The sequence below is a fragment of the Bufo gargarizans genome, chromosome 5 (assembly GCF_014858855.1).
Source record: "Bufo gargarizans isolate SCDJY-AF-19 chromosome 5, ASM1485885v1, whole genome shotgun sequence".
NCBI classification, from domain to species: Eukaryota; Metazoa; Chordata; class Amphibia; order Anura; family Bufonidae; genus Bufo; species Bufo gargarizans.
Window position 1 is genome coordinate 364,548,208 of NC_058084.1, and position 25,882 is coordinate 364,574,089.

A 25,882-nucleotide genomic window follows, 5' to 3' on the forward strand; every position below is an offset into this window, starting at 1 on the left:
TACATGTTCTGGAAACTGTTTAGTAGACATAAGTAAATATAGAGATTAACTGATTTGTGTGCTAGAAGAAATAGAGACAGGATTAAACCAATGGGTTTTGTGCTCTATTGCTGGTTTACAGTACCTACTAATTGTAGAATATGGTGCCATATGGTGTGCAGTGCAGATTCATAACGACTCAATATGCGGCCATACTCAGAGTCGCATAGAAAATAAAGCCCTTGGCAGAAAGTAAAAAAGGGCCCTTAAGACCACTATTTATATACAGGTGCTCATGTAATTTCTAGATATGGATATAAAACAAATTTTATATTTTACAGTTCATACAGTATTGCCACACAGTATAAAATAACACTTCCATAAATACCCACTCAATATTGGCATTCAGTGATCATATAATACTGACATATAATGCCTAAATGTTAATGTCTCTGCTGAGAACTATAGCAGTGAAGGAGTTAATAATAAAGTTCCTACTGGCCCAAAACTGTCAATGTTTACACCTTGTTTTTGGGGGTCCAGTCCGTGAAGTCCCCTTGGACATTCAGGCCCTGGGCAAAAGCCTAGCTCACCACCCCTAAAACTGGTCCTCACCATACAGGGTCCATTTATGCTTAGTCTCATTAAAGGTAAAATTCTGAGAATTCTTTTATGTAACCATCCTGAATTAACTGATGTCATGTAGAACATTCACTATCAATGCAAATGTGAATGTTTATAGAATGGTTCAAAAAAACTTGACTGCAACAAGGATATGTTCCCAAGTTAAGCTCAGAATTATGATTTCTTCATACTTGTCTCTAACAAAGTCATAAATATGCTCTTGTAAAGCTACAGTTGATAAGAAAACTTGGCAAACCTTAATAGTAAGATATTTCTCTAAACAAACTGAAAGTGTAAAACTAAGATAACAAAGCAATAAGAATAACAATAAAATATAAAGTTGTCCTCCTCTGCAAAAAAGATATATAATAGTTTCAGGCCTTGCCACCATATATTTATTTTGCTTTACGATAATAAAAACATATGTTTGAACAACCAAGATCGCAAGTGATAATTGACAGGAATATTCCACGTGTAGAGACCTTTAAATATTTGGGTAATAACATCTCCTAGAATCAAGGACTTTGAAGAATTGAATTTTACTCCGCTACTAACTAAATTCCACAATAAAATTAAGGCCTGGTGTAAACTCTACTTATTAGTGGTGGGTAGGACGAACCTTCTTAAGATTATTTTCACGACGCAGCTTTTATATATTCTTCACAATGCCCCGGTCTGGCTGCCAATGGACAGGTTTAACAAGATTAATTTGGTATTCAGGGACTTAATATGGCGTAAAGAACAACCCAAAATAAAGCTCAAGACCTTTCAACATTCTAAAACGGAGGGGGGCCAAGCAGTTCCTAATCCTTGGGTGTACTATCTGGCGGCCCAGAGTCAGAACTTAAAAGGATGGCTAGAATTGGGGGCCACAGATATGACTAGTCAGATTCTTAGGTCTCATCTGAAAGGACGGGGTTTAAGGATACCTATTGAAGGGGTTAGATGTGAGATCAGAAACTCCCATACAGCATACAAGGTATTTAGTTTGGCAAAAGATCAAACACTTGAGAGGGGTTACTGGGATGACGGAGTATGCCCCACTATGGCGCAATCCAGCCTTGACTGAATTTTTTTCTCTGGCAGGATTTGACGAATGGAAGGAGAGAGGGGTGACAAGAATGGGACTTTCTAGATGTCTGAGTATTTAGGTCATTCCTACACGTTTTTTCTATCAATACCTTCAAATGAGGCATGCTTACAACACTATGATTAAGAACAGTACTGTGGTGTCACAGTGGGATACAGCATTACATCTTATAGTTTTAGGAGGGCAGAGGAGAGAGATGATATCTCTGGTATACCGGTTGTTGCTTGACAAATTCCTACAGTCTCATCCATTGACCAGGATGCACAAATGGGAACAAGATTTGGGCACAATTTCGAAGGAACAATGGTCTGATATACTAGAAGTGGTGCCTTGAATTGAAAGTGGAAAGCTCTCGCAATTATTTATTATCCATAGAGTTTACAAGAGTCCGTTTTTTTTTTACATCGGATGGGCTTCAGATCTGATGCTCGGTGTTCTATGGAATCTGCAGATCTGATACATATGCTATGGCAATGCACGGCATTAACTCTATTCTAGAGAGAGATACTTGATGTCATGCAGAGAGCTTTCTCAGTACATATACCACAGGATCCTAAGGTGTGGATTTTGGGATATGTGTCAGAGTTAAAAACTGAAAACATGCTCAAAGTGGCTATAGCTCGATTGCTATATGTGGCTAGGAAGTTAATAACCCTACACTGGATACAAGCTGATCCTCCAACAGTTAAGGAATTTAAGAGTAAGGTTAACAACATGCTAGTATCTGAAAAGGCTGTCTTCCAGAAAAGAGGATGTCCCCTCAAATATGATAAAATTATGGGAGCCGTGGCATGCGTTTGTGCGGTCGAATAATATTATGGGGGAAAAGTACAGCTGATACCGGAATGGGTGGTGGTGGAGGGGGTCAAAGTTATGGGTTCAGGGAGTGGTACTATATGCAATTAGAATATGTATATAAATTTACATGTAACACTGCTTATGTTAAGTCTTGCTTCTTGATGCAACTTTAATGTATGATGTTTCTACTTTCTGTAATACGTCCTTATGGAAACTACCATAAGTCAAATTATCTGATTATATAAAAAAATATATATGTTTGAATAGTAAGTTATGACTGAGTGAACTGGCGCTATGGGGTGAAGGGGACAGAGTTGAGTCAGTGGCCCAGAGGCAGATTTATATGTTTTAACGTTTATGAAATCACTAATTACTAAAGTACTTTATTGCCACTTTGATGCGCTTTCATGGTCCCTGCATTCCTTCCAACACATTAAGAGCTCTCCCAATTATCTCTTTGCCAGTGACATGCTTGAAGGGAGCTTGCTGCCTCCATCAGTTGTAATAGATAAAGTGTAAAGGCAGGGTTTTTCGGTGGCTCACACGCTATGCGAGGTCCCTGGACTCCATTGAGGTGTCACCAGGTGTTGCTGTTCTCCAGATGGGATGGTAACGCATGATGCACCCCGATGGGAAATAAGTCTAGAGAGTCAGGGTCTGCAGTAAACCAGTTTGCTTCTATATTGGAGGAACAGTAGTGCAAAACAATACAGGGAAGGCACTGAGATGGCTTCTCCAGTCTCTTTACTGGCAGAAGAAGGTTTCTTGCTGAGAAAAGGCCTGAGCTAGCTTAACCTCTTTTTCTCTCTCAGATGGCTGGTTCCCTGGCCAAAGGCTGGTAACCCAGGTCTGTGACTCAGCATCTCCATTTCAGCATCTTCTTTTGGATACTCATGCACAGGGGGAGCATTATATACTTGCACTACACTGGGCATAATATATATATATACTGCTACTATGGGGGTCTAGATATACTGGCAGTATGGGAGGGACAGAGGACCATTATATACTGGAACTATGGGGGGAACATTATATATTAGCACTACAGAGGACTTTATAATACTATAGTAATAGTATTACAGTGGATTTATAACTGCAGGGGGCATTAGAACCACATGGGGCACTGCACAAGGGGCTTTATAAATACTGGGAGGAGTATGGTTATATTATTACTACTGGGATACTGTAAGGGCATTATTATTATTTATTAGGCACAATATGTAGGCATTGCAACTAATGAGGGGCACACGGGGAGTATTATCACTATTGGGGGCTCTATTACTAATAAGGGCAGTCTGTGAGCACTATTACTATGGGAGGGGGCTAACTGTATGGCACTGTTATTTTTGATGGTACCGTGTTTGTGGGCATGGGGAAGCACAGCAGCAGGATGACAGTGGCCTGTATAAATTAGGGGGCTGATATGGAGTCTGTATAAACTTGTCATCTGATTTGCAAAATCTGTAACAGTCCCACACTTACTATGTGCCATATAGTAAAACTAGTGTCTTCTTATGTGGCAGGGGGATGGCGTAATATGCTCCGAAATACTTTGTCCTGTCCATGCTCATGCAGTCTGGCAAAGTCTATTCTACTAAACACTTGCCTCTATCTAAAGACTGGCACTCTCTGGTCACTATCTGCAGACACAACTGTAAGGGCTCTGAATGCTTTCCTCATGTACAGTTTCTAGCTGAGCTAGAACCTTCAAGTGGAAGGGCGGAGTGGAAAATCACAGCCTAAACAAAAACATTGTTACAATATCTGTCTATCATAGACTCGTATGCAAGTCTATAGGAATGAATCAGCAGTTTTTTCCAGACATAAACAAGCATAAATGGCTAAACCAGACACTCGGAAGGTCAGTGTGTCTGTTTTCTGCCGCCAAATCTTTGCACAGGTAGAAAGTTATAAAGTCTCTCAGTATTAACTGGCTGTGCAGTAACCCTTTCCAAGGTGCAGCACAGCTATATTGTAAGGAACAGGATATATCACAATAAACATATAAATGCAGTTCAAAAATAGCCAGCCCCTTTCAAGCATTTTACCGACACATAAAGAAGGGTGGGGAGAGGTTTCCTGCCTGTGTCGGAATGAATGTGGAAGTGAAGCTGCCAGGAGACGAGATCTGAAATAGAATTATCCATGCAAATTTAATCAACAATGTGTATGGGTACATTTAAAGCTTTTATATTTCATAAACAATAAACTGTATTTTTCTGCTCCTGGACAACCTCTTTAATTAAGTAGCCAATAATGTGCATTTAACTGAGAATTTCCTCTTAAAGTTGCGTGTTCATCTTTACAAATCCATAACTCATATGGAAGTTGAAGGAATAAGCTGTAGATGCCATCAATGCCATTTATCAAGCAAGAAGCAGTAGCATGGGCCAGGTAAAGCTTATACTACCTGTCCCAGAGAATGGACGCACGAGGGCCTAAAAGCCCATAAAGACATTTAAATCGTTTTCAAGTTTTATTGCAAATAAACGTCATCAATATAGTTGTACAAGAAGTACCGTTCTATAGTTTTTAATATCATTTGTGTTTAGTTCCTCATCATATCTGCTTGGTTTTATTGAATCTTTACACACAGAAGCACACACAAAAAAAAAGAGATCTCTAATTACATTTAAAAAGGTTATCCAAAAGTCTGTTTAAAAAGTAACCACCTAGCGATAAACTGTTATCACATGGAAGTCACTTGTTTTTTCTGTAATTAACTTGTATTTCATATCAATTGTACTGTATGCTTCCTCCAAATTAAATATAATTAATAGGTTTCTAATAAAAAAACAAAAAAAATCATTCCAGTAATAGTCTAGAAGTCCACTGAATACACTAAACACAGTGCCTTGCAAAAGTATTAACCCCCCTTGACTTTTTTTGTATTTTGTTACATTACAGCCTTAAGTTCAGTGTTTTGTTAATCTGAATTTTATGTGATGGATCAGAACACAATAGTCTAAGGGTACTTTCACACTTGCGTTGTTTGATTCCGGCAGGCAGTTCCATTGCCTGAACTGACTGTAAGCAAACGGATGTAATTTTTTCTGACTGATCAGGCATTTCAGGCAAGTCTTCAGTTTTTTTCACGGGGGTAAAACCGTAGCATGCTACGGTTTTCTCTTTTGCCTGATCAGACAAAATGACTGAACTGAAGACATCCTGATGCATCCTGAACGGATTACTCTCCGTCACAGAATTCCCTGTGACGGAACTCTATGCCGTAAAATAAAAACGCTAATGTGAAAGTAGCCTAAGTTGGTGAAGTGAAATGAGAAAAATATATAAATAAAACTATTGTTTAGAAATAGAAAACAGAAAATTGTCATGTGTGTATGTATTCACCCCCTTTGTTAGGAAACCTGTAAAAAGCTCTGGTGCAACCAATTACCTTCAGAAGTCACATAATTAGTGAACTGATGTCCACATGTGTGCAATATAAGTGTCACATGTTCTATCATTACATATACGCACCTTTTTTAAAGGCCCCAGAGGCTGCAACACCTAAGCAAGAGGCATCACTAACCAAACACTGCTATGAAGACCAAGGAACTCTCCAAACAAGTAAGGGACAATGTTGTTGAGAAGTACAAGTCAGGGTTGGGTTATAAAAAAAATCTAAATCTTTGATGATCCCCAGGAGCACCATCAAATATATCATAACCAAATGGAAAGAACATGGCACAACAGCAAAGCTGCCAAGAGACGGCCGCCCACCAAAACTCACAGACCGGGCAAGGAGGGCATTAATCAGAGAGGCAGCACAGAGACCTAAGGTAACCCTGGAGGAGCTGCAGAGTTCCACAGCAGAGACTGGATTATCTGTACATAGGACAACAGTAAGCCGTACGCTCCATAGAGTTGGGCTTTATGGCAGAGTGGCCAGAAGAAAGCCATTACTTTCAGCTAAAAACAAAAAGGCATGTTTTGAGTTTGAGAAAAGGCATGTGGGAGACTTCCAAAGTGTATAGAGGAAGGTTCTCTGGTCTGATGAGACTAAAATTGAACTTTTCGGCCATCAAAGAAAACGCTATGTCTGGCGCAAACCCAACACATCACATCACCCAAAGAACACCAGCCCCACAGTGAAACATGGTGGTAGCAGCATTATGCTGTGGGAATGTTTTTCTGCAGCCGGGACTGGGAAACTGGTCAGAGTTGAGGGAAAGATGGATGGTGCTAAATACAGGGATATTCTTAAGTAAAACTTGTACCACTCTGTGCGGGATTTGAGGCTAGGACGGAGGTTCACCTTCCAGCAGGACAATGACCCAGAACAAACTGCTAAAGCAACACTTGAGTGGTTTAGCGGAAACATGTAAATGTGTTGGAATGGCCTAGTCAAAGCCGAGATCTCAATCCAATAGAAAATCTGTGGTCAGACTTAAACATTGCTGTTCACAAGCGCAAACCATCCAACTTGAAGGAGCTGGAGCAGTTTTGCAAGGAGGAATGGGCAAAAATCCCAGTGGTAAGACGTGCAAGCTCATAGAGACTTATCCAAAGCGACTTGGAGCTGTGATTGCCGCAAAAGATGGATCTACAAAGTATTGACCTAAGAGGGGTGCTTCACAATAAAAACATTTTTTTTTTAAATCTTTAAAGTTGTGGTCATGTTCTGTAAATAAATGATGCAAATCCTCAAACAATCCATGTTAATTCCAGGTTGTAAAGCAGCAAAATACCCAAAAAGTCAAGGGGGTGAATACTTTTGAAAGGCACTGTATATGCAGTTTTTACCTGATGAAGGGGAGATAACTCCCCGAAACGCATTGTTTTATTCTGCTCGATAAATCATCAATAACCTGCATCAACCTGGATCTTCTGGCTGGTTCCTTGTGCCGAGGGATGTTCTCCAATTTGTGAGCACTGAATACACTAAGACCATGCCTTCATAATAATTAATTTATAATATTTCTTTATACATATCTCCCACTATTTGGACTGGATACAACCAAGACATGCATATTCTATTATGTGTATCTAGGCTCCCATGTATTCCAGTGTTATCCGGAGGCAATAGCAACAGTGTCTGTTATACTAAAGGGCGCAGTTCTAGAATTTAGTGTAGGCATAATGTGGAGCCATTCAACCAGTGACTGCATCTTCAGCAATGGTATGTAACGCTGCTCTTTAAACCCTTCAAGACAAATGTGGGCCTCAAGATCCCCTCTATGAAATAGAGCCGAGTGGCTTCCACTATGACGGAATCAACTAAATTATGCAGAACACGCTGAACCATATCGGCAACATGGAAAACCACTATTTACCTGCAGCAGATGCTATGGATAGAGAAGCTGAACTCTGTACGAGTTGATCTGCTCTAATATACTTGTGTTTTTAAAGATCAATAAAATGTTTTGTTTTTGTCTTTTTCTTTTTGTGAAATATACTGGAAATGGTATACAGCATTTACTTTTTAGATGCAGGCAGTGTGATTCCTGGTTTTGGGTTTGCATTTGGAATTACATGATCTTCACTTTCAAAGCAGCATCTTCCCAAAAAAATCCTTTGGATTCTGCGAGTTTAAATTGACTGTGGCAAACTTCCATTTCCAAAAACAGTAGAGGAGAAGGGAACTTTATAGTGTTTCATAAATCTGAGGATGCAGTGTTTAATCAAGAAGTTCACTGGCAGACGCCTTAAAGAGCCAAGTTGGAAACTAGGGAACCAAAATCATGTACATATTTTTGTATGAAAAGTTACTCTGTTCATAAAGTCAGGCCGAAGGCTACTGTACATTTAGGAGAATCAAATGAAAAGCAAACAGAGCTGAATGAACTTTACACGGGTTCATTAGTCTTTGCTGTTTCGTTTGGCTATTACGCCAATTAACACAATGTTGACAGTTAAATACAAATACATTTAGTAAGTCAGATACATAGAGGGGCAGAAGATTATTGCTGTAGAGTATGTGCTGAAGAGGGGAGGGAGTCTATGATCCATAGAAGTTGTCTCATTGTATAGAACTCAGGCTAAGTTCACACAGCAAAATCAGTGGCAAATCAGTGGCAGATCAGTGGCAAATTAGTAGCAGATTACTAGCTGAAAATAGGTCATTTTTGGAGGCAGATGTGTAATTTGGTGGAGGTTTTAGAGTAGTTTTTACAAGAGTATTAGAAGAGTATTTGGTTGAAGTTTCTCTGCTTTCCCATTGACTTTTATGAAAACCACAATCAAATCTGCTTCCAAGAAGTAACATGTCACTTCTCAAGCACTTTTTCAAATCAGCTACTGAAAGAAACCTCCACCATTTTTACACTGTGCACAAGGTGGAGCTTTTAACATTAAAGTCAATGTAGAAATTTAGTTTTGAATCTGGATTTAGTGAAAAATGGCCTTTACTTTGACACTCCTGAAGAAGTACGGTAAACTGCTATGCTTTTCCATACAGTAGACCACTACAAAAAAAGTCATAATTTTTTTTACAATAGTGATCTCTGAATAATGAATGCATCCACATACATTACACTGCATTCAGTAGCGCTTTATGTGCATACCTCTGGATATTTAAGTGTCCAAAGTATAGTGGAAACGCATTGTGAAGAGAGGCTTAATTAGACTAATAATGTATTCTCCACCAAAGGCACTGTATATCATCATATACCATGGAGCATGCTGCAATATAAGCCGCTATTAGAACTCTATAGCAATCCTGAAAACTAGAGATTTTACACCTCCCCCAATAGTTTGTACTCTCTAGTACTGTCAGTAAAAAGTATATTTCAAAACTAATTATTACATGCGGGAATAAACCTAGCATTCAACCTGCGAAGCTTGACTATCAGATCCAACATAGTGTCAAGACTATAAGGGAGTTGGGATCATGTTACATAATATTATAAAATCCACCACTTCCAAATTCCAATGTTGCATTTGTGACTTATTTATTACAAACCGGATTCCAAAAAAGTTGGGACACTATACAAATCGTGAATAAAAACTGAATGCAATGATGTGGAGGTGCCAACTTCTAATATTTTATTCAGAATAGAACATAAATCACGGAACAAAAGTTTAAACTGAGAAAATGTACCATTTTAAGGGAAAAATATGTTGAATCAGAATTTCATGGTGTCAACAAATCCCCAAAAAGTTGATACAAGGCCATTTTCACCACTGTGTGGCATCTCCCCTTCTTCTTACAACACTCAACAGACGTCTGGGGACCGAGGAGACCAGTTTCTCAAGTTTAGAAATAGGAATGCTCTCCCATTCTTGTCTAATACAGGCCTCTAACTGTTCAATCGTCTTGGGCCTTCTTTGTTGTACCTTCCTCTTTATGATGCGTCAAATGTTCTCTATAGGTGAAAGATCTGGACTGCAGACTGGCCATTTCAGTACCCGGATCCTTCTTTTACGCAGCCATGATGTTGTGATTGATGCAGAATGTGGTCTGGCATTATCTTGTTGAAAAATGCAGGGTCTTCCCTGAAAGAGATGACGTCTGGATGGGAGCATATGTTGTTCTAGAACTTAAATATATTTTTCTGCATTGATGGTGCCTTTCCAGACATGCAAGCTGCCCATGCCACACGCACTCATGCAACCCCATACCATCAGAGATGCAGGCTTCTGAACTGAGCGTTGATAACAACTTGGGTTGTCCTTGTCCTCTTTGGTCCGGATAACATGGCGTCCCAGATTTCCAAAAAGAACTTCGAATCGTGACTCGTCTGACCACAGAACAGTCTTCCATTTTACCACACTCCATTTTAAATGATCCCTGGCCCAGTGAAAATGCCTGAGCTTGTGGATCTTGCCTAGAAATGGCTTCTTCTTTGCACTGTAGAGTTTCAGCTGGTAACGGCGGATGGCACGGTGGATTGTGTTTACTGACAATGGTTTCTGGAAGTATTCCTGAGCCCATTCTGTGATTTCCTTTACAGTAGCATTCCTGTTTGTGGTGCAGTGTTGTTTAAGGGCCCGGAGATCACGGGCATCCAATATGGTTTTACGGTCTTGACCCTTACGCACAGAGATTGTTCCAGATTCTGTGAATCTTCGGAAGATGTTATGCACAGTTGATGATGATAGATGCAAAGTCTTTGCAATTTTTCGCTGGGTAACACCTTTCTGATATTGCTCCACTATCTTTCTGCGCAACATTGTGGGAATTGGTGATCCTCTACCCATCTTGGCTTCTGAGAGACACTGCCACTCTGAGAAGCTCTTTTTATACCCAATCATGTTGCCAATTGACCTAATTAGTGTTAATTGGTCTTCCAGCTCTTCGTTATGCTCAAATTTACTTTTTCCAGCCTCTTATTGCTACTTGTCCCAACTTTTTGGGGATTTGTTGACACTGTGAAAATTTGAATCAACGTATTTTTCCTTTAAAATGATACATTTACTCGGATTAAACGTTTGACCTGTCATCCACGTTCTATTACTAATAAAATATTGACATTTGCCATCTCCACATCATTGCATTCAGTTTTTATTCACAATTTGTTTAGTGTCCCAACTTTTTTGGAATCCGGTTTGTAGTAAATGTTCTATAAAATTCTGTAAAATACTGTATAGATTCTCAACAAGCCTTCTGTTTTGCTTGAGAGTGAAGGGTCTTAAAGCTCCAGGACAGCTGAATTGTCACGGTTCTCAGCCTTGTGCAGGACTCGGCTCACACAATAGGCTACATTGTATACTGTACGTAACACAAAGTAAATGCGACACAAAACCCAAATGGAAGATCAGTAGGTTCCCCTTCAATCTAGCAATTAAAACACAAAATTCTGCATCACGTGTCATGCAATGGAATGATGATATCAATCCTTCTTTCTACATTCAGAAAGTACAGTAATAATATAGGATTGCAGCATTGAGAAGCTTTCCAAAAGAGCACAGCGAGTGGATACTACACTAAAATATAGCTAAAGGCAACGATAACAGATCTACAATGAAAACCGATCTGCACGTTTATATCCGGCACCACAAATTCAGAATGACAGATACTATGGTGCAAAGTCGGATAGCTGCATCCTCGCACACGGTTACATATTGCCTTGAGTAGCTCCAAAGAAGCATTAAGAAAACACAAAGTAGACAACTGTATTGCAGATACATAGACATCTATTCTTAAAATGTCAATTCCATTCAAAGCAGTCTGAAGGAAATACATTTATACGATAAGAATTTTTGTATCTGACTGATCACCGTGTTCCAGTAGCAAAACTAAAGGCTGATTTACAATGGTGTGCTAATGGCTGGTTTTCACAGTTAATGATTAGAGTAAATGAGAACAGCAATTTAGAGAAGGTGAGTAGATAACCTTTTAACATCTAAAATATACATTTTACCGGCTAATTTTTTCAGATGTTAAATTCTTTGGTTAGGTGCACAGACAGTGTTCACAGTGCACTTAGGTGATCGGAGAACTGATCATCTATATTTTATACAATCTTTTTATTCATGTATCGTGCTTGTGGCCTTGCATTAACTAAAATACCCAAAATTAAGTCATTTTAAATGTCAAAAATCTTTCCACATTCAACTGTAATAATCTAAATCCGTATCGGCATTTTTAACCTTTTTGTATGAGGCCAATCGCTGGTCGCAGCAGTGACTGGCTAAGCAGTCATATTTCCATTTCCAGAGGGACAAGGGCAGTGGAGACCGGCAGGGGAGCTGGAAAGCATTGAAATGGAGGAAGTGAGGGATTGTTGAGATGAGTGGTACTTTTTTTTTTAAAGCCATCTGACCCTATAAAAAAAAAATATATATATATAAAAAATGGAGATTATGAATTGCTTGGTGTAAAAAAAAAAGCTTAACTGTGTCTGGGAGTATAAAGAGAGAAAAAAAATATTTCAAAAGAATTTGAAATGTTTGTTATGGACTCAGATTATGGTGGATTAAAAAATATTAACGTTTGAGGCAAAGAATGTTTTCCAGCCTGCCTTTGTTTCTAACAGCTACAATCTGGTAGGTTGCCATGAAGAGTTGTTGTACATGGGGTGGTGGTCCTTGGGGGGGGGGGGGGGGGGGTAACATAATAACCAGAATACATAATATTTTAGCATTAAACAGCACACGTAATTTGCATGGCAGAGATAGAACTGGCTGGACAATCCATGTTAACAACCAGGACTACTGTGTGACTGATCCCCAGTTACCTATTATTCTGCCAGTGCACGCAGACACCAGAAGTTGGAGAGTCATGCTTTACTTTGAGGGCACCAACTTAAATCTTCCCCTAGCTTCTTCCCTACGCAGCATTACCTTTATATTAACTAGTCTTGTTGTGGACATACCATTGGTGAAGCTGCGCCTGGACCCTTTACGCAAGGTGTTCCCATAGCACTATAAAAAGAACACTGGGGTTTTGATCCATAAGATGACAGATTGACTATGGACTTATACAAAGGAGTAAGGAGTGCTATGATGAGCACCATATACTTGATAAATAAGCTGCTAAACAGCCAGGGAGCCAAAATACTATTCTTGCATGGGGGCCCTTTACTGTCTATGGCTGCCTCTGTTGTACAGTACCTGATCTCAAGAGTTTCTCTGGGTGTTTGGCTTGCAGTAATATAAGACAGCTTGGCCCTGTCATACAGATGTTTCCCCTCATGCAAATACTGTATGTAGTCCAAATAAGATGCATACACAGACACCAGTTTAACCCTTGTGCTGCTCATTTATCATATCTTTGGTCTGAGGTCCCATAATGATAGGATTTCCTGTAGCACAGCCGGAGAAAACAGGCTTGTATTTTGTTAAACACATACAGACTAGACCGACTATTTAATCTGGCTTATGTGTTTTCTATGTGCATAGGTTATTAGCATGGCAGCCTCTACGTGTTGATTTTGTGGCATGAGGCTCGGTTAGTCAGCCTTTGATTCCAGGGATATTCTATCTATTTATAAAAGTAGTGTGTTTAAGTTTCCATAAAATGAAAAGCAACACCATTACCGCAAAGTACTGAATGGGTATACAGGAGTCCTCCAGTATTGTGGTCAGCCTGTGGTTTGCTGTCAGAGAGGCAGGCCTCATGTTTTAGAAGCGAAGGTAAAAGAATGATGACTATGTGGACTTGCTTCTGAAAACAGACTGTACAATGTCTTCAAATACAGACAAGCAATGGTAACATGGCATCCTTCAGGCATAAAATAAATCTATCTATTTATCTATCTGTATTTATTTCTGCCACACAATACACACTAATGGGGTGATTTATTAAGACCAACCTTTTAGACACCAGTCTTAATAACCCTGTGCTGACGCTTGATGCACCGAAGTTATGTAGAAGTGGCAGCCTCTACATAACTTAGGCACCCAACAGCCTAAAATCTACACCAGCTCACTTGCTGGTGCAGATTTAAAGGGATTCTGTCACCTCCCCTAACCCAAAAAACAATTTTAAAGCAGCCATGAAGCACCGCTTACCTGGATTAGGCTGTGCTCTTTGATCTTGTAATCCGTCCAGCAGTTTCTTCAAAAAACGACTTTTATTGATATGTAAATGAGTCCTGAAGGTGCCCAGAGGGGCGTTTTGTTCATCTTAGAGAGCCCAGTACCGCCCCTCTTACAGTGCCCAGCCCGCCTTCCTTGCACTGTCTATCCGCCCCCAGCCTGCCACAGCCTCTCCTCCCCCTCCCTCACGCCGAACGAACTTTCGCACAGGCGCAGTACCCACTGAGGGCTGCGCCTGTGCGATCAGCAGGAGACTGAGGGCAGGAGCTTCATCCTCGTCACTGGGCATGCGCCGAGCCCAGTGACGTCCGATGCTCGCTCTTCCCTGCTGACTGAGGGAGGGGGAGGAGAGGCTGTGGCAGGCTGGGGGCGGATAGACAGTGCAAGGAAGGCGGGCTGGGCACTGTAAGAGGGGCGGTACTGGGCTCTCTAAGATGAACAAAACGCCCCTCTGGGCACCTTCAGGACTCATTTACATATCAATAAAAGTCGTTTTTTGAAGAAACTGCTGGACGGATTACAAGATCAAAGAGCACAGCCTAATCAAGGTAAGCTGTGCTTCATGGCTGCTTTAAAATCGTTTTTTGGGTTAGGGGAGGTGACAGAATCCCTTTAAGTAATTTTTCATGCAAAAAACTGGCGTAGAAAATAATAAATAAGACGGGCCTGCCAGCCCTACCTCTTCCCCCTGTACACCATACCTCCATTTTTTTTAAACTGGTGTACGTGGTGTGGAAGAAGTCACAGATTTGGCCGCAAATCCCCTTTGCAACCGAAACTGCAACAAATATACCCCATTAAGTGGCATATATCTATTCATAAATGATAAGTTCTAGCAGTGTATTTTGAGTTAGAACTTAAAAAAAGTAGCTGCAGATACCAGGTGGGTTTTACATACCAAGCACCTCATCCATCCAGCTCGTCCAAGTCTTCTCCAGGACGGCCTGAATTTCTTAAAGACTATGGACATTTTTGTTGACCAATTTTTTAATCAAATGTGTGTATTTTGGACAAAAAAATATTTCGATCAGAATTTAGTTTAAATGAGAATTCATGGGCGTTTAGAAGAGCAGATACAGGGGATATGGGTAGAGTTGGCAGACAGCTCACCTATTGGATTTAACTAAAACTGGGACATAGTAGCCTGCAATGTATGTGAAAACATGCAGGCTGCAGACTAAATACGGGTGAAAATGTTTAATAAAAAACTGATAAATGTTTTCAGCCTGCATTTGTACATTACAAAAATGTCATCCATAAAAGGTGTCCATAGCCTCTAAGTGAGATCAACAGCATGTATATTTGACAATATATAATTATTTTATGCTATTATTTAGGAGTAACATAGGCTGCAGATTATATGCAAGGATTTCCAAGCTGTTCCTCAATCTATCCAGTCTTATGTACCATGACCTTTACTGGTTGAAGAAAAAAATATGTTCCATAATCCAGAACACTGCCAGTCGTATTGGGTTTTAGTGTGCTTTTATATAAATATGGGAACATTATTTTGTACTCCGATATTAAGTTAAAAAACTGGTCCAGTTATAACTTCTCTTCCCTAATGATAGGTTATGGAATATGAACACACAGGGGCTCATTTATTAAACAGAAAAATGCCTAAATTAGGCCTTCTCGACAACTTCTTCACACTCATGACAAGTCTAAAAAAGTAGGCGTGGCATGGGCGGTTAAGGGGATGGGACGGTAGGCCCGTCTCATTTACCATTTTCTACCATTTTAGTATTCAAAAATGGTCTAAATGTAAGACAGCTAGGAAGCTGTCTTACATTTAGGAGCGGCGGTGGATCCACTAAAGTTATGTAGAGGCTGGCGCCTCTTCATAACTTTGGTAGATCCACAACCTGTGCCAGTCTTAATATATGTGCCAGTGCCAGTCTTAATATACTTTTCACACAACTTTGCATAAATCAATAGTAGAAGCAACTGTAAGAAACTGTGTAATTAATATCTTAGCAGATAAAAATGTCTTGTTCTAGAGTTTAACTGTTTCTGCTCTCTTTTCTGAAATGACTTTATCTCAGAAAATTATGAGAAATCTGACTTAGTGAGACCAGAATGGCTTTTTACTCACTTAAAAGATCAAATTACATTATCCAATACAAGTCTATGGGCAGGGGGCATAAAATAAAGCGTGGACAGAAGAGAATTAAACTGTTTGTGATAATGCTTACTTGTATTGAAGGTTCTTGATCCATCTAAAAAGACAGAAAGCTTTGGCCCCAACTACAGTAAGTCAGATACTTTGAGTTTTAAAATACTTCTATTGTTTTACTTGCATCATTTAAAGTGAATGTGTCATCAGAAAATAACCTGCTGTTTAAATCACTTTTTTATATTTAACATAGTTTTAACAAATTTTTGATGATGTTATTTTTAATTTTCCATGTCACTTTATATATTTAAACTAAAATTTAAACTAATAATTTGCTCCACTTCTTGGTTTGTACAGATCACTTTACTGCAGTTAACTCATTCTAATCTTGCCTATAATGAGATCACCTCTGTGTATAGATAAGACAAGATCCACCATTCACAATCGGCGATTGTCAAAGCTTATCTGTTCTTTTCATGTACAATGACTTCTGCACAGGTCACAGAGCATGCCTAGAAGACTCTCCCATTGAAGTCATTAGGGTCCCCTCCTGACCATTGTGTCTATGGACGATGGGCCTGCTGTAAAACAATTTTGAATGCTGTGTAAATGCTGTTAAAAAGAGCTCAGGCAAGATGCCCGCCCCCATGATCCTGTTTAGGATATCATAAAATAAAAAACTGATTAGAAGAAATGAGATGTTCTACTATCTGATTTTAACTGGCAGATAACATTTTTGGTGACACATTTCCTTTAACAATTAAAATTTGCCATTCACTCCAAATGTTGGTTAAGTTACTAAAATTGGTGTGCATGTTCAAATAAAAGGGGAATGTCAACAGAAAAAAAAAAAAATTAGCAATTATACTAATCTCCCACCGCTGCTGTATTAAGGGTACGGCCACACGGTTAGGTTTCTTGATGCCAGCTTTGGAAGCCAAAATCAGTAGTGTCTCAAGGAGAGAAAGTATAAAGGACGGATAAAACTTTTTTCTTTATTGCCTTCACTCCTAGTTTTGGTTTCCAAAACAGCCTGCAGAAACCTAACCATGTGTCCCTACCCTAAAGCACAAGCACTTCCTACTTTGCTCTTGCTATATATATGCTGTGAACTGTGAATAGTAATGCCTTTTAGTGCAATGTTTAGTTTTTTCTAGTGTAATGCTTTAGTTTAAATGTCAGTTCTTGTTCCTCTGTCCATGGCATCTAGGATTGCTCCAAACAACATTTCATTGTATTGTACATTGTATTACATTGTATTGTACAGTGACAATAAAGGTATCATATCTTATCTTATCTAAAGCTGCACATTACTTCCTGCTCCTGTCCTGATGTGGCAGGAAATGACTGTGAAAGCCACTCAGCCAATTAATGGCTGAGGGGAGTCACTGCTGCAGCCAGTGATTGGCTGAGCAGCTTTCAAAGTAATTTCCTGTCTGGCCAGGATCCGGAAGTAGAGTGCAGCAGGAAGTCGGGCACCACTGGAATAGCAGAAGTTCACAAATATCTTGTGTATGTAAGACAGAAAAATAAAATGTAAGCACAAACTGCATTAGTTATACTGGCTACATCTACACATGAAACTGCCTATATTTACAGATGTAATTCATCAGATTTTAAATAACCAAACAAAAATTTATGATGAGCAAATACACTTTAAATTACTGTTGGCCATATGTCCTTAATGTAATATCTCATTATGAACATGGCCTCCTTCCCATGTAACAATCTGATTGCTAAACTCACATTTACTGATCAAATAATGTATATGTATATAGTGGAAAGTCTGTTTTACTGAGACGTTAGTTGAGTGAATGAAGTCCTTGTAGATATGCATCTAATTTTACCATGAACAACGTTATGTCTTTTTTTTGCCACACAGACTTCATAATGCCTGGATTCAAATCTCCAGCACATTCATTAAATGTAAATGTGATATAAGGATAGATGTGAAATCAGCAATGGCCAAAAACATCAAGCCGTATAACTCCCAATCCTCCATCTTGAAAAATTTAAGATGTGTTAGATGACTGGAAATCTGGACCTAAAGCCTCACCGGAGAAACCACATAAATAATGTTCCAAGATTATACATTACACTCCGCTTTTAAGGAAAAATGATTCACTAAAAAAATGAGAGGTCAGGGTGGTTAGCATGAATTTAAATAAACTAAAACAGAAACTTTTTAATTACCTTTTTTAAAGATAGATAAAATGAAATGAAAATTCCCTTCTTCAACATAAATTCTCAAGAATATAAGGCGCACAGTGTGCTACAGCCCTAATAGGCTTTCATTATAACTAAAAGTATACAGTGTGGTATATACCACTTTTAACCCTTTAGGATATTTTACTCCACTACTTTATAGAATATTGTAGTCTACTACATTATTCCATTCTTAAAAATGTATACCAACATACACAGGGCCAACAGAGGCTAAAAGGACACTGGGGCCCAGGACCCCTCTGGACATATTTGGTGTACAGGAGCTTTTTCTGCCCTATACACTAAATGTAAAGTCCAAATGTGATGATGTGATGAGAACTTAGAGATGAGCGAAGTTTTGTAAAAATTTGATTCGGCTGCTTCACCAAATCTTACAAAAAAATTTGCTTTGTGCCGAATTACGATTTACAAAGCACATGTCTTTGTAGGTAGTGGGTGCAATGACTGGGAACGGCGCAATCATTGTACCCCTCAGATGACGCGTTCATAGCTGATCGTGGCATCTGATAGGAATAATACAGTGTAAAATTAAAAATAATAATAATAATACTTACCTGATCCATTTGCTTGCGACGGGCCGGCCGCCTCCATCTTGTTTGAAGGTCTGGACCGAACTCTCGCGTGGCCCAAGATGACGTCATACGTCACCACGCACGGGATTTCGGCCGAGATTTTCAAGCAAGATGGCAGCGTCCGGCCTGCCTCGAGCAAATGGATCAGGTATTATTTTTTTGTTTTTTTACACAATTTCAGGTTAAATTGATAACCTAATTTTGAGTGGACAGTTTGCCAATATATTTATGTGAAGGTCAAGGAAAACGTAGATAGAAAATGTGTGGAAGTACTTGAAATATCTGTGATCTGCACAGCTGTGTGTACAGCACATGGTGTATCCAAGAGTGTATCTACCACAAAGCCAAACTACTATGGGTCCTTGGAGAGAGGGACCCCATCCTGATTGATCATATCACCTAAATTATCTGTGCCTTCCCTCTACAGAAAAACTGCATTGTTAACAATCGAGTAAGGGAAGAATTGACGTGAAATGGGAAGCAAACAACAGACCCCTTTTCCTAATGGGGCAATGCAGGCTCAGAATTTTGCTAGGAGACCCTCTCTAAATGTATTCTCTATATACAGCATGTCATTTGGTGTATTACATCTTATGTGCCGCCTTAAGCCAAGCCATTAGAACACCTAACCAATCAAGATCAAAGCATTGTCCACACAAGACTGATTTAGATTAATTTTAAGAACTGTAAGAGGAAAATCTGCAGTGCAACCTTACCATATACATATCTATTCAAATGCTACCTGTATTCTATATTCATGCAAATAGTTAATTTCCTTTTCTTGCCTTAATCCAGACCTAGCCAAAAATATTATTCCTTTGGAAAAATACCCTTCCAACATTCTTTTCGGTCTGAGGCCACTATAACAACAAAATTCCACACTACAGCACTGTGAGCATCTCATCCACTTTGTGAGGACTCATACTCAATATGCTGTACAAGTATCTAAACTGCCCACATGCGCTGCAATACTGTGTGTGATGATGATAAACTCTAAAAGATACCAGACAGGGCACTGTGGGGTCACTTAAACATAAACTGGCAGATCCTCTGAATTTCCCTTGATTTGCAACACAAAGAAGCAGAAATGAAACAACGATAGGTTGGATTTATGCAAACTTTACAGATATTCTTCCTGCTATGGTTATAATATAACATGCAGGTGAGATCAGATTATACATTTATCTAGAATATATTAGGTTCCATTATCCTTTATCCTTCAAATGTTCTTCAGTCAGCTCGGCCTCCGACATAAGTTTTTCTAATTGCTGACAGCTACAAATTGTAATGTGCACCAAGGATCTCACAGTGGTCATTAGGTCCAAATTTGGGGAAAAGTCATAGAAGAAGGATATATGTTTAAGGGTACAACCACCTGGTTAGGTTTTTGCATGAAGTTTTGGAAGCCAAAACAAGCAGTTAAAAAAAGAGAAGAAGTTGTATCTGTCCTGTATACTTTATCTTCTTTTATGATCCACTCATGATTTTGGCTTTCAAAACCTGACTGTGTGGCTGTAGCCTAGGACATTTTTTCCTTTTTAGTACCTGTGTGGTTAATTACTAAATATACTATTTGAAAGTGGCTCGTATAGCAGCAAAAGTTGAGACTTTTGTATTACAGTAGTTGTCCAGCCCCTCAAAATCTTTCACCGAAAGCTTAGAATGCTACAAAGTAAAGTCATTTTCACCTTACTGATTTCCTGCCAATGCTTCTCGGGTCCTCCACTATTTTCTGACTTGGGCATGTGACCAGTGAAGCCAGTTACTGACTGCAGCGTTGACCACAGTGGTGTTCACTGAAGCCAGTGATTTCCCCAATTGGCGCTGAAACATAATTGCTGGAGGCCAGGATACAGAGGACGCTAAAGTACCAGTAAAGGGGTGGCATGGGAGAGGCAGGGTTTTGTAAGGCGAGTTTGATTCAGTCAGTTATTTTACAGAATTCTAAGTTTTTGGTAAAATAAATTTACAGGGTTGATAAACCCCTGGAAGGTGACCCTCGTGTAAACCAGTGCTGGCCAAGGCAAGAATAGGGCTGGATAAGTAGGACGTGTCTTGGGCTACCAAATGTATAGTATGCATCAGGTGGTTTGAAAAACAGTGTGGCCATCTTGAATGTCCAGGGATTGATGTCTCTGCAACTAAAGATGAAACAGGAGGCATCATGTACAGTCATGTGAAAAAATTAGGACACCCTTTGAAAGCATGTGGTTTTTTTGTAACATTTTTAATAAAAGGTTATTTCATCTCCGTTTCAACAATACAGAGAGATTAAAGTAATCCAACTAAACAAAGAAAACTGAAGAAAAGTCTTTTCAAGATCTTCTGTAAATGTCATTCTACAAAAATGCCTATTCTAACTGAGGAAAAAGATAGGACACCCTTGCCCCTAATAGCGAGTGTTACCTCCTTTGGCTGAAATAACTGCAGTGAGACGGTTCTTGTAGCCATCTACCAGTCTTCGACATCGGTCTGAGGAAATTTTACGCCACTCCTCAATGCAGAACTTTTTCAGCTGTGAGATGTTTGAGGGGTTTCTTGCACGTACAGCCCTTTTCAAGTCACCCCACAGCATCTCAATGGGATTCAAATCTGGACTTTGACTTGGCCATTCCAGGACTCTCCATTTCTTCTTTTTCAGCCAATCTTTGGTTGATTTACTAGTATGTTTTGGGTCATTGTCATGTTGCATGGTCCAGTTCCGCTTCAGCTTTAATTTTCTAACTGATGGTCTCACATGTTCTTCAAGCACTTTCTGATACACAGTAGAATTCATTGTGGATTCTATGATGGTGAGCTGACCAGGTCCTGCTGCAGCAAAGCAGCCCCAAACCATGACACTTCCACCTCCATGCTTCACAGTTGGTATGAGGTTATTTTCTTGGAATGCTGTGTTTGGTTTACGCCAAACATGTCCTCTGCTGTTGTGTCCAAATAATTCAATTTTGGACTCATCTGTCCAAAGAACATTATTTCAGAAGTCCTGGTCTTTGTCAACTTTATCTCTGGCAAATGTCAGTCTGGCCTCGATGTTTCTCTTGGAAAGCAAAGGTTTCCTCCTTGCACACCTCCCATGCAAGTTAAACTTGTACAGTCTCTTTCTGATTGTAGAGGCATGTACTTCTACATCAACAGTAGCCAGAGCCTGCTGTAGTTCTCGAGATGACACTTTAGGGTTTTTGGAGACCTCTTTTAGCATCTTGCGGTCTGCTCTTGGGGTGAACTTGCTGGGGCGACCAGTCCTGGGCATGTTGGCAGTTGTTTTGAAAGCCCTCCACTTGTAGACTATCTTCCGGACAGTGGAATGGCTGATTTCAAAATCTTTTGAGATCTTTTTAAATCCCTTCCCAGACTCATAGGCTGCTACAATCTTTTTTCTGAAGTCCTCTGACAGCTCTTTTGCTCTCACCATGGTGCTCACTCTCACTTCAACAGTCAGGAGCACACCAAACTAAATGTCTGAGGTTTAAATAGGGCAAGCCTCATTCAACATGCAGAGTAACGATCTACTAATTATGTGCACCTGGTGTGATATACCTGTGTGAGATCTGAGCCAATTTAAGAGGGAATACATGTGAGGGTGTCCTATCTTTTTCCTCAGTTAGAATAGGCATTTTTGTAGAATGACATTTACAGAAGATCTTGAAAAGACTTTTCTTCAGTTTTCTTTGTTTAGTTGGATTACTTTAATCTCTCTGTATTGTTGAAACGGAGATGAAATAACCATTTATTAAAAATGTTACAAAAAACCACATGCTTTCAAAGGGTGTCCTAATTTTTTCACATGACTGTAAGTGTTCTGTTCGTTCCCCAGTTAATGTGAATTTTTTCCTCTTGAATCGGAGGGTCACTTTCATAAGAATAACAATGTTAGATATACTTTTAACTTATGCAACAATTTACATTTTTACCACCATATCACATGGACAATTCCACTGCCGAGACTACTTACTATGCAAAAACCGACATCAAGTCAAATGCTGGACTTTTGAATCGCTAGGGCATTGTTAAATTGCCCATTTTCATATTACTCTACGCTACAAGAGAAACAACCATACAATACTGAAACATACACGGGACAAGCAGTCGGCCTTCTGTCTCATGTACTTTGTGCATGTTTTGTAGAGGACATGAATACCAGTAAACAAGACATTACTATAATAAAAAGGAATAGTCATAGATAAAGATGAACCAACGCCAAACCACTAAGAAGGTCATATTACCAGCACACTTACCCAATGATAATGAGTTACATGGTGAGCTTACACAAAGACAAACTACATTAAATAGAATAACGTGAGGAAATGCGCTGAAAGGAAGGTTATACATTTATTGTCCTCCATGATGTGGAAAATGAAGATTACAAAGTATAAAGCGGTACTTAGGTTCCCATGGTAACAATCTGCATGTATTTCATTTTTACTTTTTCTAAATACAGTGAACGTCATGGCACAAATACATTAGCCTTTCCTGCCGAATTTCCTCCAATGGCTGGTGTATGTGTGTCTGTGAGGGTTCAGGCTAAACATTAATTTTCTGACCTCTCCTTACTTCAGTAGTTTATTTATTCACACCACAGTGTAGTAACAAAATGTTCTGGTCCACAGACTCAAATGTCCAACCACTTCTACGTGAGAAGAGTCTGCACAATTATTTACAGACTTACAAAAGTCCACATTTTTACTAGCTGAGAAAGATCAAAATGATGTCCAATCCTCAGCTGTGAACTAAAGAATATTTCATATTAAAAGAATAATCAAATATTAAAGGAGTTGTGCAAAATAGCAAAAAAAAAAATGAAAATCTAAAGTCATATTCAGCCCTTTCTCTCTACCGCTTCTAGCGTGCACTCCGATCCTTCTCCACTGAGGTCATCTTCCTTGTAAACATGCAGCCAATCACTGATCCCAGTAGAATACAAGACGTCACTGCTGAGGTCAGTAATGAACTGCAGTCGTGAAATGGCGAGTACAGGACCTCACTGCTGCAGCCAGGAAAACAAACACCAGTGGGGAAGACCGTAGTGTTCGGCTTGAAGCAGCAGGGGAAAAAACTAAAGCTACTGTCAACCCCGTTAAAAAAACAAAAAGGAATCTGTCACCAGTGACCTCCCTATCCAGCTGTTTGCAGACAGCTGTGGCTCATCTGATTAAAACACAGTTTTTCTTTTATTAATACCAGGCTGCATTCCTGAATTCTGATATTTTTTGTTAATATGCAAATTAGGAATTTGGTGCAATGAGGTTGTCACTGTTGCTCTTGTTGCACCCAATTTCTGCTTCTTTCTAGGGCCATCCCCTCCCTGGCCAGCTTTGATTAACAGGGCCAGACAGTGGCAAAGCATCCAGGGAAGGAATGGCCATAGGACGGAGTGGAGTTTGAGTTCAACAAGAGCAATGATGATGACCTCTTTACACCAAAGGTCTAATCTGCAAATTGAGAAAAAGTATCATGACTCGCGATCGGAGCCTCAGATCAACAAAATAAAAACAGTGTTTTAATAAGGTGAGTTACAGCTATGTCTCTATCTCTATGCAATCAGTTTAATAGGGAGGTTGCTGGTGACAGATTCCCTTTAACAAATCCGGGAAATATATTTACACACCAATACTTTAAAAAAAGTCAAATAACAAATGTTGGCATTATAAACAGCATTTCTCTGTGGGCAGACTTACTTTTCTGCCCAGCCAAGTGGCTAAAAGCAAGGGATGTGAATTGTTGTAGGCCCATCCAGAAAAAACATTGGGTGGAGGGATAGAATGTTGGCCACTACTTACACCATACCAAGATGGATGGTGAGAGAATATAACATTGACCACATCGTTCAGTGTCAGGGAAACATGCATTGCTCACTCACCACTGATCACATCCTGAATATCTGTTCAGATCCCTGATGGAAAAGGAAAAAGAATAATGCATTATTTTATATGACTCTTATACAGTCCTAACTGTTAAACTCTGGTTTACGTGCCCTATTACTGTATATAATATTTTGGAAGATGATTAAATGATTGCCCTGCCCCCCCGTTATTACAGCCACTGTAAAGCAGTTCATGAGTTGGATCTATTACACATATGGATTGCTACTCTTTCATTTGAATGGGTGGCATGTGCTACTACATCTCTGGAGCCAGCAGCAGCCTCCTTTGGCAATAACAACGATGACTGGAAATGTCGTGTTTGCTGGAGCAACAAACTTTAGCGAAGGGGTTGTCCAGACTGGACAACTCTTAACAAATAACTGTTCTGTGGGAAAACATGGTATAGGACACTACGGTTGAAAAATGAGGAACTGAAGAACCATAAATTGGCCACTGTCCTATTACACTATTATGTGGTGTGGAATATGTTGGCACTACATAAACAAAGATCATATTCTTATTTGCAAGGCCCACCAGCTATCATGCATCATTCATGGTGCCCCCCTCAGGCTTGAAGGTCCATGTTGACTGCAATCTTTCTACCTCTTATAGTTAGGCCCCTGATTATACAAATTCTGCACACTGAATGGCAAAAGATATGACCTGACTATTGCCGAGCTACCTCTCTCCGTTTCAATCAGCCAATCCAGCACTCAGATGAACAGATGATTTAAGACAGATGATAGTTAAGGATATACTGCAGTTATTTCAACAGGGTTCTCAAAGAGAATATCAAAAAGTCAGTAAAACTTGTAATTTATTCATTTATATTCCTGCTCATTATGGGTTTGAGGTCAAGTAGCCGGTTCTATCAGTTACTGACAACTCTCTCTGTATACACAGTCATAGAGGGAAGGTGTCCAGTCACTGATAGGACCGTCTAAGGGACTTCAAAGCCTAGAATGAACAGGAATTTAAATGAATAAAATACAAGTTATCCAGAAAATCCTTTCCCACAAAACTTTAAATTAGTCAGCTCAGTTCCTTCTGCTCTATAACATGCTACCTGCAGCTCAAACACAATGTTCAATGTGACAGGTTCCCTTTAAGAAGGTCTGGAAGAATTTACAAGGATTTTTGAAAAACAAAAGTAAAAAAATAAATAAGGGTGAATATGTGATAACATAAATAT

General features: G+C 39.4%; 1 protein-coding gene across 5 annotated transcripts in view; it reads right to left on the reverse strand.

Moving 5' to 3' along the window:
- Nucleotides 1-25,882, reverse strand: part of THRB (thyroid hormone receptor beta) — a 344,635-nt gene that overhangs the window by 213,840 nt on the left and 104,913 nt on the right. For 4 of the 5 annotated variants that reach the window (XM_044293324.1, XM_044293320.1, XM_044293322.1 and 1 more), the window contains exon 3: nucleotides 24,687-24,719. The exons of the other annotated variant lie outside the window; for it this stretch is intronic. The gene's annotated coding sequence lies outside the window, so the exon portion shown is untranslated. The remainder of the gene's footprint in view (nucleotides 1-24,686; nucleotides 24,720-25,882) is intronic. 5 annotated transcript variants of the gene reach the window in all.